This window comes from Lemur catta, chromosome 19 (assembly GCF_020740605.2).
Source record: "Lemur catta isolate mLemCat1 chromosome 19, mLemCat1.pri, whole genome shotgun sequence".
NCBI lineage: Eukaryota > Metazoa > Chordata > Mammalia > Primates > Lemuridae > Lemur > Lemur catta.
This window is the reverse complement of record NC_059146.1, coordinates 36,671,123-36,681,539: the sequence shown is the minus strand read 5'-3', so window position 1 is coordinate 36,681,539 and position 10,417 is coordinate 36,671,123. Positions and strand designations below refer to the sequence as shown.

Below are 10,417 nucleotides of genomic sequence, written 5' to 3'. Positions count from 1 at the left end.
TGCAAATTAGTGCAACCTCTGTGGAAAAGAATTTGGAGATACCTCAAAGAGCTAAAAATAGAAATACCCTTTGCTCCAGCAATAGCACTATTAGGCATCTACCCAAAAGAACAAAAGACATTCTATAATAAAGACATCTGCACTCGACTGTTTATGGCAGCTCAATTCACTATTGGAAGGATGTGGAAACAACCCAAGTGCCTGTCAATTCATGAGTGGATTATTAAAATTTGGTATATGTATACAATGGAATATTACTCAATTATAAGAAATGATGGTGATCTAGCACCTCTTATATTTTCCTGGATACAACTTGAGCCCATCCTCCGAAGTGAGGCATCAGAAGAATGGACAAATAGGCACCACATGTACTCGCTATCAAATTGGCACTGAGTGATCAACACTATGGTGCTCACATGGTAGTAATATTCTTCAGGGATTGGGAGCTTGGGGGTGGGTAAACTCACAACTAATGGACATGGTAGGCGTTGTACAGGGGAAAAGGCATGCCTCAAATTATGGTTTGGGTGTGGCCAAGTCATAACATGTAACCAAAATGTTTGTACCCCCATAATATCCTGAATTAAATTTAAAAAATCGGCCATCAATTTACTCCAACCAAGTATTGGTGAAAATTTGGTTGTTTGGCTGTTTAAACACCTGACAGGCCAGGCATGGTGGCTCACGTCTGTAATCCTAGCACTCTGGGAGGCCGAGGCAGAAGAATCGCTTGAGCTCAGGAGTCTGAGGCCAGCCTGAGCAAGAGTGAGACCCCATCCTACTAAAAATAGAAAAATAAAAAATTAACCAGACAACTGAAAATAGAAAAAATTGGCCAGGCATGGTGGTGAATGCCTATAGTCCCAGCTACTTGGGAGGCTGAGGCAGGAGGATGACTGAAGCCAAGGAGTTTGAGGTTGCTGTGAGCTAGGCTGATGCCACAGCACTCTAGCCCCAGCAACAGAGTGAGTCTGTGTCTCAATAAATAAATAAGTAAATAAATAAATAACAAAAAAAATAAAAATAAGAATAAAAAATAAATACCTGATATTTCTATAGTCTAAGGAGGTAAAACTGCTTTTTATTTGCAAGATCCACTTAAAAGTCTTTCAGATCATAGAATTTTTCAAAAATGGTACATATTGTGATGATGCTGTCCAAAGTATATCTTGATTTATATCTGCCTCATCAGTGGATCCTAGAGGAGAAGCTTTTCTAGAGAAGAGCATCCAGATTCTAATTCAGCAAGACCTGAAAAGAAAAAGAAAAAGGAAAAGAATTCTATTCTTTAGCTAAAAGATTTCATAGGAACTAAGTGTAAGTCAGTAAAAAACAGTTGGAAACTTTATCATTATCAAAAAGAATGAGAAATATGTATGTACAATGACAATACAAAATTACTGTTAAATATAATTTGCCCGCAGTTGCACACTGAATTAGTAATTATCATTGTGGGTAAGTATCAGAGATTCTGGTTTTTTCTCATTCTTCATTCCCTATTCAACAACCATATGCTGAGGTACTATGACAAGCACTGGAATTACGAGGTGGGGTTGATACAGTCCATATATGATTGTCCTCAACAATAATATAACATGAAAAAACAGACAAACAGGCCACTTCCATGCAGAGTCATAGAGACCACAACAAGTATAAAACAGGGCACTACTGGAACACACAGGAGGCCCATCTGTCCAAGTTTTGTGTCAATATTGTAGACTTTGTGGTAGAGGTGATATGCAAGTTGATAGCTGAAGAGCAAGGAAAAACCATACCAGGTAAAGGGAGGAGGAAGCAGGGGCAATAAGGAGGAACACTGTGGAATTCTAAGTAGTCTAGTTTGTGAGATGCTAGAGCAAAGGGGCAGATAAGGTATGTGGCAAGAGATGAAGTTGAATAAATTGACAAGAACCAAGTTGATATGGGTGTTTTTCCCATGTTAAGGAATATGGAACTTTTCCTCAGGGAGAAAGTACACTAATGACAAAGTAAATGATTGATTTAAAATGTCACCAGTCAAGTGACTGCTTATGAACTGTCACTACTTGGCTAAATGTTACTACACGAGCCTGGGGTCTTTTGGCCTTAAGTCACTAACGTAATCCCAGGAAGTTGATGATGCCTTGGTTTTCAGAGAATTGTTTCATGTGCTGACTGACAGTATCTTAGTGATGGCAGCAGTGAATAAAGTGTAGAGACAGAAAAAAAAAAGATACATAAAGTTCATGAGATTTTTTAAAGCCATGTGGAATTAATGTGGCATAAGAATACTGTTCAGGATGAATGTTAATGTTTTCACATCTTTCATTACATGTGTGTAAGAGGAAGTGTAGTGTCTATTAACCAAACAATAGAAAAGATTGCCACTTCGTATTTATGGTCGATTTCAGAAATCAAGTCATTAATGCCAATTTAATTCATACATTTTCACAGCATACCTTCTTGTAGTTCCATACTTATATTTTGTTCCAACTTGTGTGTCATCTGAAATAAGTCAAATATTACTTAGAATGTTTAAGTAAACCACAGACATTTTCATGGGAATCATATATCACTTACATAATGTGGCTTTAAATATTTGTGGAAACTAGACTTAACTTCACAATTGCTTAAATAGAAAAATAATCACATCAATAAAAAAACCCTACTTATTTTACATTTAGTTAATAGAGTATATGTGTAATGCTGCTTAGATTAATCTCATAAAAAGTAAAATTAATAATTGATATATTGAGTATACATCATTTCAGAAGGGTGACACTTTCTCTTATTAGTACAAGGGTTAGGCAATTCAAGTTATATTTTCACATGAATCTGTTATTTTGTAATTCTTAGCAAAACCCTGCTGTTTATGAAAGTGTGAACAGTTTTTCATTTTAATGCATTTTTCCTTAAAATAAAATTTCTATATCTCTTGAGATGATCATATATAGTCTTTGTTTTTCCTTCTACGTGGTGAATCACATTTATTGATTTATGTATGTCGAACCATCCTTGTATCCCTGGGATGAAGCCCACTCAGTCATGCAGGATTATTTTCTTGAAGTGCTGGTGAATTTAGTTTTTTCTAGTATTTTCTGGAGGATTTTTGTATGTGTATTCGTAAGGGCTATTGGCTTGTAGTCTTCTTTTTTTGTTCTGTCCTTTCCTGGCTTTGGTATGAAGGTGATACTGGCTTTGTAGAATGAGTTGGGGAGGATTCCCTCCTTCTCAAAATTATGGAATAATTTATGGAGTAGAATTAATTGTTCTTCTTGGTAGGTCTAGTGAAATTCAGCTGTGATTCCATCTGGTCCGGTGCTTTCTGTTGTTGTTGTGAGATTGTTTACTACTGCTTTAATCTAGTTGCTTGTTAATGGTCTGTTCAGGAGATCTGTTTCTTCCTGATTGAGTTTGAGAGGTTGTGTGTTTCCAGTAATTTGTCCATTTCCTCTATGTTTTCAAGTTTATGTGCATACAAATTTTCATAGTATTTCCAGATGACATTTTTGGCCTTAAATTTCTGTGGTATCCATTGTAATACCTCCTTTTTCATTTCTGACTGAGCTTATTTGGGTCCAGTCTCTTCTATTCCTGGTTAATCTAGAAAGAGAGCTATCAATTTTGCTTATCTTTTCAAAGAACCAATTTTTTGTTTCATTGATACTTTGTTTTTTCTTTACTTTCCATTTTATTTAGTTCTGCCCTGACAGTAGTTATTTCTTTTCTTCTGCTGGCTTTGCATTTGGTTTGCTTTTATTTTCTGATTCCTTGAGGCTTGGTGTTAGATTGTTAATTTGTGATCTTTCTGTCATTTTGATGTAGACATTTAAGATTATGACTTTTGCCCATAGGAATGCTTTTGCTGAATCCCATAGTTTTTGAGAGCTGGAGTACCCTTTGTCATTCAGTTTGAGGAATCTTTTCACTTGAGTCTTAATTTTATTATTCACCCAATGATCGTTCAGTAGCAGGTTGTTTAATTTCCATGACTTTGTGTAGAATTGAGTGTTTCTCTTGGAGTTGATTTCTAGTTTTATTCCACTGTGGTGACAGCATGATCTTGTATCTAGAAAACCCCAAAGACTCCACCACCAAGAGATGCCTGGAATTGATAATTAAATTCAGCAAAGTCACAGGTTACAAAATCAATGTATACAAATCAGGAGCATTCCTATACAGCAACAAGTCAAGCTGAGAGTCAAATCAGAGACTCAGTACCATTTGCAATAGCTACAAAGAAAATCAAATACCTACAAATGTACTTACTTAAACAAGGAGGTGAAAGATCTCTACAAGGAGAACTATGAAGCACTGAGGGAAGAAATTGCAGATGACTTAAATTGGAAAAGCATAACACGTTCATAGGATCGGTAGAATCATCGTTAAAATGTCCATACATTTCACTTTGATTACAGATTCAATGCAATCCCCATCAAAATACCAATGTCATATTTCACAGATCTAGAAAAAATAATTCTACACTTTGGGACCAGAAAAGAGCCAAAGTAGTCAAAGCAATCTTAAGCAAAAAGAAGAAATCCAGAGGCATCATATTATCAGACTTCAAACTATAAGGCTATGGTAACCAAGACAGCAAGGTATAGGCACAAAAACAGAGACACAGACCAACGGAACAGAACAGAGGACTGAGATATAATACCATCCACATACAACCATCTGATCTTTGACAAAGCAGACAATAATATACACGGGGGAATAGAAACCGTATTCACAGACCATATAATTTTCCACATAGATGGAGAAAAAGCATTTGACAAAATCCAGCACACTTTTATGATAAAATTCCTTAACCAAATAGGCATAGATAGGACATTCCTGAAAATTATTAAGGGTATATATGATAAACCCACAGCCAATATCATACCCAATGGGGAAACACTGAAGCATTCCCGCTTAGAACAGGAACCAGACGAAGTTGCCCACTGTCTCCACTTCTATTCACCAGAGTGCTGGGAGTCCTTGCCAGAGCTATCAGACAGGAGAGGGGAATGACAGGCGTCTGAATGGGGGCAGAAAACGTCAAACTCCGACTCTTTGCTGATGAGATACTATTATATCTAGAAAATCCCAAGGATTCAACCAAGAGACTCCTGGAATTGAAAAACGAATTCAGTCTCAGTATACAAAATTACTGCGCACAAATCAGCGGTATTCATAAATGCCAATAACAGTCAAGCTGAAAATCAAATCAAAGACCCAACACCTTTCACAACAGCATCCAAGAAAGTTAAATATTTAGAATATATTTAAGGAAGGAGATGAGAGACGTGTATCGGGAGAACTACGAAACAGTGAGAAAAGAAACTGTAGAGGATCTAAACACATGGAAATGCCTACCATGCTTCTGGATTGGCAGAATCAATATTGTTAAAATGTCCATTCTACCTAAAGTGATCTACAGAATTAATGCAATCCCTATCAAAATTCTGCCATCATTCTTTACAGATTTAGAAAAAAATAATTCTATGTTTCTTCTGGAACCAGAGAAGACCTCGTATAGCCAAAGCAATCTTAAGGAAAAAAAATAAATTGGGAGGCATCAGTCTGCCAGACTTCAAACTTTATTACAAGACTATACTAACAAAAACAGCATGGTACTGGCACAGGAACAGAGATAGAGAGTTTTGGAATAGGATGGAGATCCCAGATATAAAACCATCCTCATATTGTCATCTAGTCTTCGACAAAGGAGACAAAATATACATTGGGGAAAAGAATCTCTATTCAATAGGTGGTGCTGGCAAAAGTGGATATCTACATACAGAAGACTGAAACTAGATCCCCACCTCTCACATAAATCAACTCATGACGGATAACAGACTTAAACCTGAGACACGAAAGCTTAAGAATCCTTGAAGAAAATATTGGGAAGACTCTTTTAGACACCAGCCTAGGTAAAGAATTTATGAAGAAGACCCCCAAAGCAATCGTAGCAGCAACAAAAATAAACAAATGGGACCTGATCAGATTAAAATGCTTCTGCACAGCCAAGGAAACTATCATTAGAATGAACAGACATTCTACACAATGGGAGAAAATATTTGCTTTCTACACATCCAATAGAGGGCTGATAAGAAGAATCTATACAGAACTTAAGAAAATCAACAAGAAAAAATCAAACAACCCCATCAATAAATGAGGAAAGGACATGAACAGAAACTTTTCAAAGGTAGGGAGACTAATGGCCAGCAAACATATAAAAAACGTGCTGAACAACTCTAATCATTAGGGAAATGCAAATCAAAACCACAATGAGATATCACCTAACTCTAGGGAGAATGGCCCAAAATAACAAATGCTGGCATGGATGTGGAGAGATTAGAACATTCATACACTGCTGGTGGGACTGCAAAGTAGTACAACCCCTGTTGAAAGTAATTTGGAGACACCTCAAAGAGCCAAAAATAGAAATACCATTTGACCCAGCAATCCCACTACTGAGCATCTATCCAAAGGAACAAAAGACATTCTACAATAAAGACATCTCCATTCAAATATTTATAGTAGCACAATTCACAATTGCCAAGAAGTGGAAACAACCCAAGTGCCAATCAACACATGAGTGGATTAATAAAATGTGGTGTATATATACCATGGGATACTACCCAATTACAAAAATCAATGGTGAACTGGCACCTCTTATACTATCCTGGATAGAGATTGAGCCCATCCTTCGAAATGAGGTATCACAAGGATGGAAAAACGTGCACCACCTGTACTCGCCATCGAATTGGAACACTAAGGTGTTCACATGGAAGTAATACTCATTGGGTGCCAATCAGGTGGGGGACTGGGGCTGGGGGGGAATCCACAACTAACGGAAGCAGAACACACCGTTACAGCGGAAGGACATGCTTGTAGCCCTCACCTGGGTGAGGCAAATGTATTACATGTAACCAAAATGTTTGTACCCCCATAATATCCTGAATTAAAAAATTCAAATATTTGCTTGATTTAAGTATTTAAAAAGTGCTGTGAAATTGCCCATCAATAGCCTAATGTTACAGTAATTAAGATAAAAATGCTGTAAGTAACATAGCAATTAAAGATATACTATTACGTAGAAAATGACAAATATTTTAATTTAAAATCTAATCTAAATACTATAGGTTTATTTAATTCCTCAAACTTATTTATCTTGGATTGCTTTAAATAATAAACATCTATTTGTGGTTAAGTGCTTGGATGGCAATCATTGACTTGTGATTAAGGGTGGAAAATTCAAGATGGTACAAAAAACTTTAAAAGGGTTATGAACAATAGCCAAACTAAAATCAACTAGAAAGTAAGCCAAAGCACCTCGCAATATACCTTTAGTTGTTAGGCAATAAGATTCAGTCTCTAAAATCTAACTTAAGTGCTGCTTTTAAAGAAATTTCAAACCTGTCATTTTAGTTCCACATATTGAATAATGTTAATATACAGGTATCTCTTGAAAATGACAGCTGCAGGGACTTGAAGAAAATGGAAAATTTTCACTTTCCTCTCTTTATTAACACAGATAATTATGACCTTTATTTATCACGCATAGGTCGTTTTAACAACACAGTATTTCACCAAATGAGAAACAAGAATTATATCAGAAATCTGAAACCCAAAGGAAAGAAGACAATATAACTAACCTCAGTCAAGTAGGTCTCCAAGTTGGCATGTGAAGTCCATGGGAATGAGGAAAAGAACATTGAGTTTTCTCTTGAAGAAAACTGTCTGTGAAGACCTAAGCCATTATGAACAGTTCCAACAGAAGGTGCTTCTGTGCCCGTCTTCATAGCTCGAGTGGGAAAGCAAGTTCCAGTCCCCTGTGTCTCCTCAACAAGATTGCGACTGGATGGTGCTAGTCGCTCAGGAGTTCTGCGAAAACTGCAAAAGACAAATGTTTAGTATTACATTTTTTCCTAAATGATGGCATTTTTTAAAAAATTAACATAAGAGTAAATGGAATTTCCCATTAAATAGTGTTTTAACTGTGAAAATGTATCACAGCATGCCTACTGTATGCAGTTATAGTTTTACAATTGTTCTACAGAAGTATGTGTGTGTGTATATATATATAGTATGTGTGTGTTTATATATATACTTATATATATATAAATAGGAGAATTTCTACAAAATAAGTAATTCAAGTAAAGCAAGGAGGGGAGAGAAATCTCTATCGATGATGTATGGCTTAACAGGTAACACTTGCTGCCTCCTGGAATGGCCTTATTTATAAGATTCTTGAGGATTCCATTAGAAATACTTGTATTTAAAGGGTAAGGGATAATGAACATTATGAATGTGTTAGTTTGCTTGACTATAATAGCCATGTCTCCATGTACAAATATATCCAAACATCATGTTGTACTCTTTAAATATATATCATAAAAGGATTATCCCTAAAAAGGTAGAAATAATTGTATTTAGTAAACCAATGTAAAGAAGTTAATTTACTGAATGTCAAAATGTGCCAAGAGTAGTCGTACTCCTTTATTTTTTCAGTTTAAGTTGTAATCTTCCAAAAAGTAGTTAAACTCATAATATTTCTATGAGCAGAATGGTGACAGGCAATTGTATAACAATAATACCAAGTTATAAGGCTTGAAAAATACTTCAAGGAAAGACTATCAGGTAAGGTTAACTACACGAGAATATTAAGGGGGAAAAAAGCCATATATAACCAAACAACAGGGAGAGTCATAAACTGCCCTGGACTACCATTTTTAAAGATAGTTCATTTATTAACATTGTTTTCCAAAATTCTGTTATCTAGTTAGCTTTCACTTCCCACTAATCTCATGAACCTATCTCACTAAAAAGCATGCTTTCAAGGCAAATTAATGATCTTAATTTATTTTCTATTCCATATTTTGACTTACTTTTTTGCTTTCTTCAACAAATATTTCCTAGCTTTTCATTCTCCTTGATACAGGGGGTTATACTTTTCCACTTCTCCTTGAGAAAATTTCATGTTGGAGATTTCAGATTCCAGATTTTTAATTGTCACTTCTGTCTGACTTCTTATTGAAGCCACATGATCCTCTTTTAACTGTTCTATGTATTCTTCAGATGCCGCTTGTGACTAAAACACATAAAAAGGATACATTTTTAGTATCCTTTAACATGAACAATTCCTGCATATTTGTTTCCTTTACTTTTGAATCAGAGAGCTATTTTATTTTGTCTGTTTATTTATATTTTTAGAGACAGTGTCTGTCTTTTATTTATTTATTTCTACTTTTAGAGATAGTGTCTCTGTCACTGTAGCTGGAGTGCAGTGGCCAGATCATAGTTCACTGCAGCCTCCGAATTCCTGGGCTCAAACCATCCTCCTGCCTCTGCCTCCTCAGTAGCTGGGAATACACATGTGCAGCACCATGCCTGGCTAATTTTACTACTTTTTGTATAGATGGTATCTTATTACGATGCCCAGGCTTATCTCCAATTTGTAGTCTCAAGTGATACTCCCAGGCTGACCACCCACAATGCTAAAAGGACACCCATTCTCTGAGAACAACTTTAAATATGTGACAAAAGAAGCTGAGGTTTAATATGTTTAACATCAATTATCAACTAAATTGATAATTTAATCGGAATTATAAAAAATTGAATCATTACTAAATTAGTACTCATGAATTCTAATAATGCAAAGAATAATATAATCAATTTAAAATTTAAAAAGTTGAGCAATGTAACTTAAAAAGAAACTCTAGAGTACAGTATAATTTCTAAATCACAATTTTTTCTTTTCCTGATAGTATTGTTTTATGCTAACTGGCCTTAATAATCAAATGATTGTCTAAGGAGCTTCAATATTCTCAAAGATGAATTTATTTATAATGATGATAGAAACTAAAAGATTTAAAGGGAGAAGCATATGCCACCTTCCTTCTAGAAATCTACAAAACCAATTGCTATAACGGAAGTAGAGGAAACACACACAATGAACACATCACAGTATCATCTGCAGTGAAATGAATGAAAGTGCGTTTCACACTTAACTAACCTGCAAAAATAGATTGACTTCTTTTATTTTTTCTACAACATCCTGTGTTGCTCTTTCTTCAATCTCGTCCTCATACTTTTTAATTTCACCAAGATCTACCATCTGTTGCATATGGTTTTTGAGGTCCCAAAATTCTTTTTCCAACTTCATGTTCTCTTTCTCTAGCATCTCACATTGTTCTTGTGTTGCTTTCATAGAGAATAATTCCTCTTGATCAACTTGAGTCTTGGCATCCAGATAGCGACATCTTGAACATACATTTTCCAATGATTCCATAAAGTCATCAACCTGCATGAATAAAATAATGTAGTTTAATAATGAAGGAAGTAGGCTGAGAATAGGGTATCAGAAAACTAATAACACATTTTGAAATACATTGAGCTGCAATAAAATGCTATCTATACTGTAGTAGATTCTTCAAAGATGGACATT

The 10,417-nt window shown here is 35.4% G+C and overlaps 2 long non-coding RNA genes across 2 annotated transcripts; both read right to left on the bottom strand.

Annotated features, from left to right (window-relative positions):
- Positions 1–1,061: 1,061 nt before the first annotated feature.
- LOC123624250 lies at positions 1,062–7,654 on the bottom strand. The gene is made up of 3 exons (XR_006730092.1): positions 7,626–7,654; positions 2,439–2,484; positions 1,062–1,251 (listed from the first exon to the last, which is right to left on the bottom strand). It is a non-coding gene; the product is annotated as an uncharacterized LOC123624250 (long non-coding RNA).
- Positions 7,655–9,028: 1,374 nt separating this feature from the next.
- Positions 9,029–10,053, bottom strand: LOC123624249. Its single transcript, XR_006730091.1, has 2 exons — positions 9,986–10,053; positions 9,029–9,061 (listed from the first exon to the last, which is right to left on the bottom strand). It is a non-coding gene; the product is annotated as an uncharacterized LOC123624249 (long non-coding RNA).
- Positions 10,054–10,417: the final 364 nt, after the last annotated feature.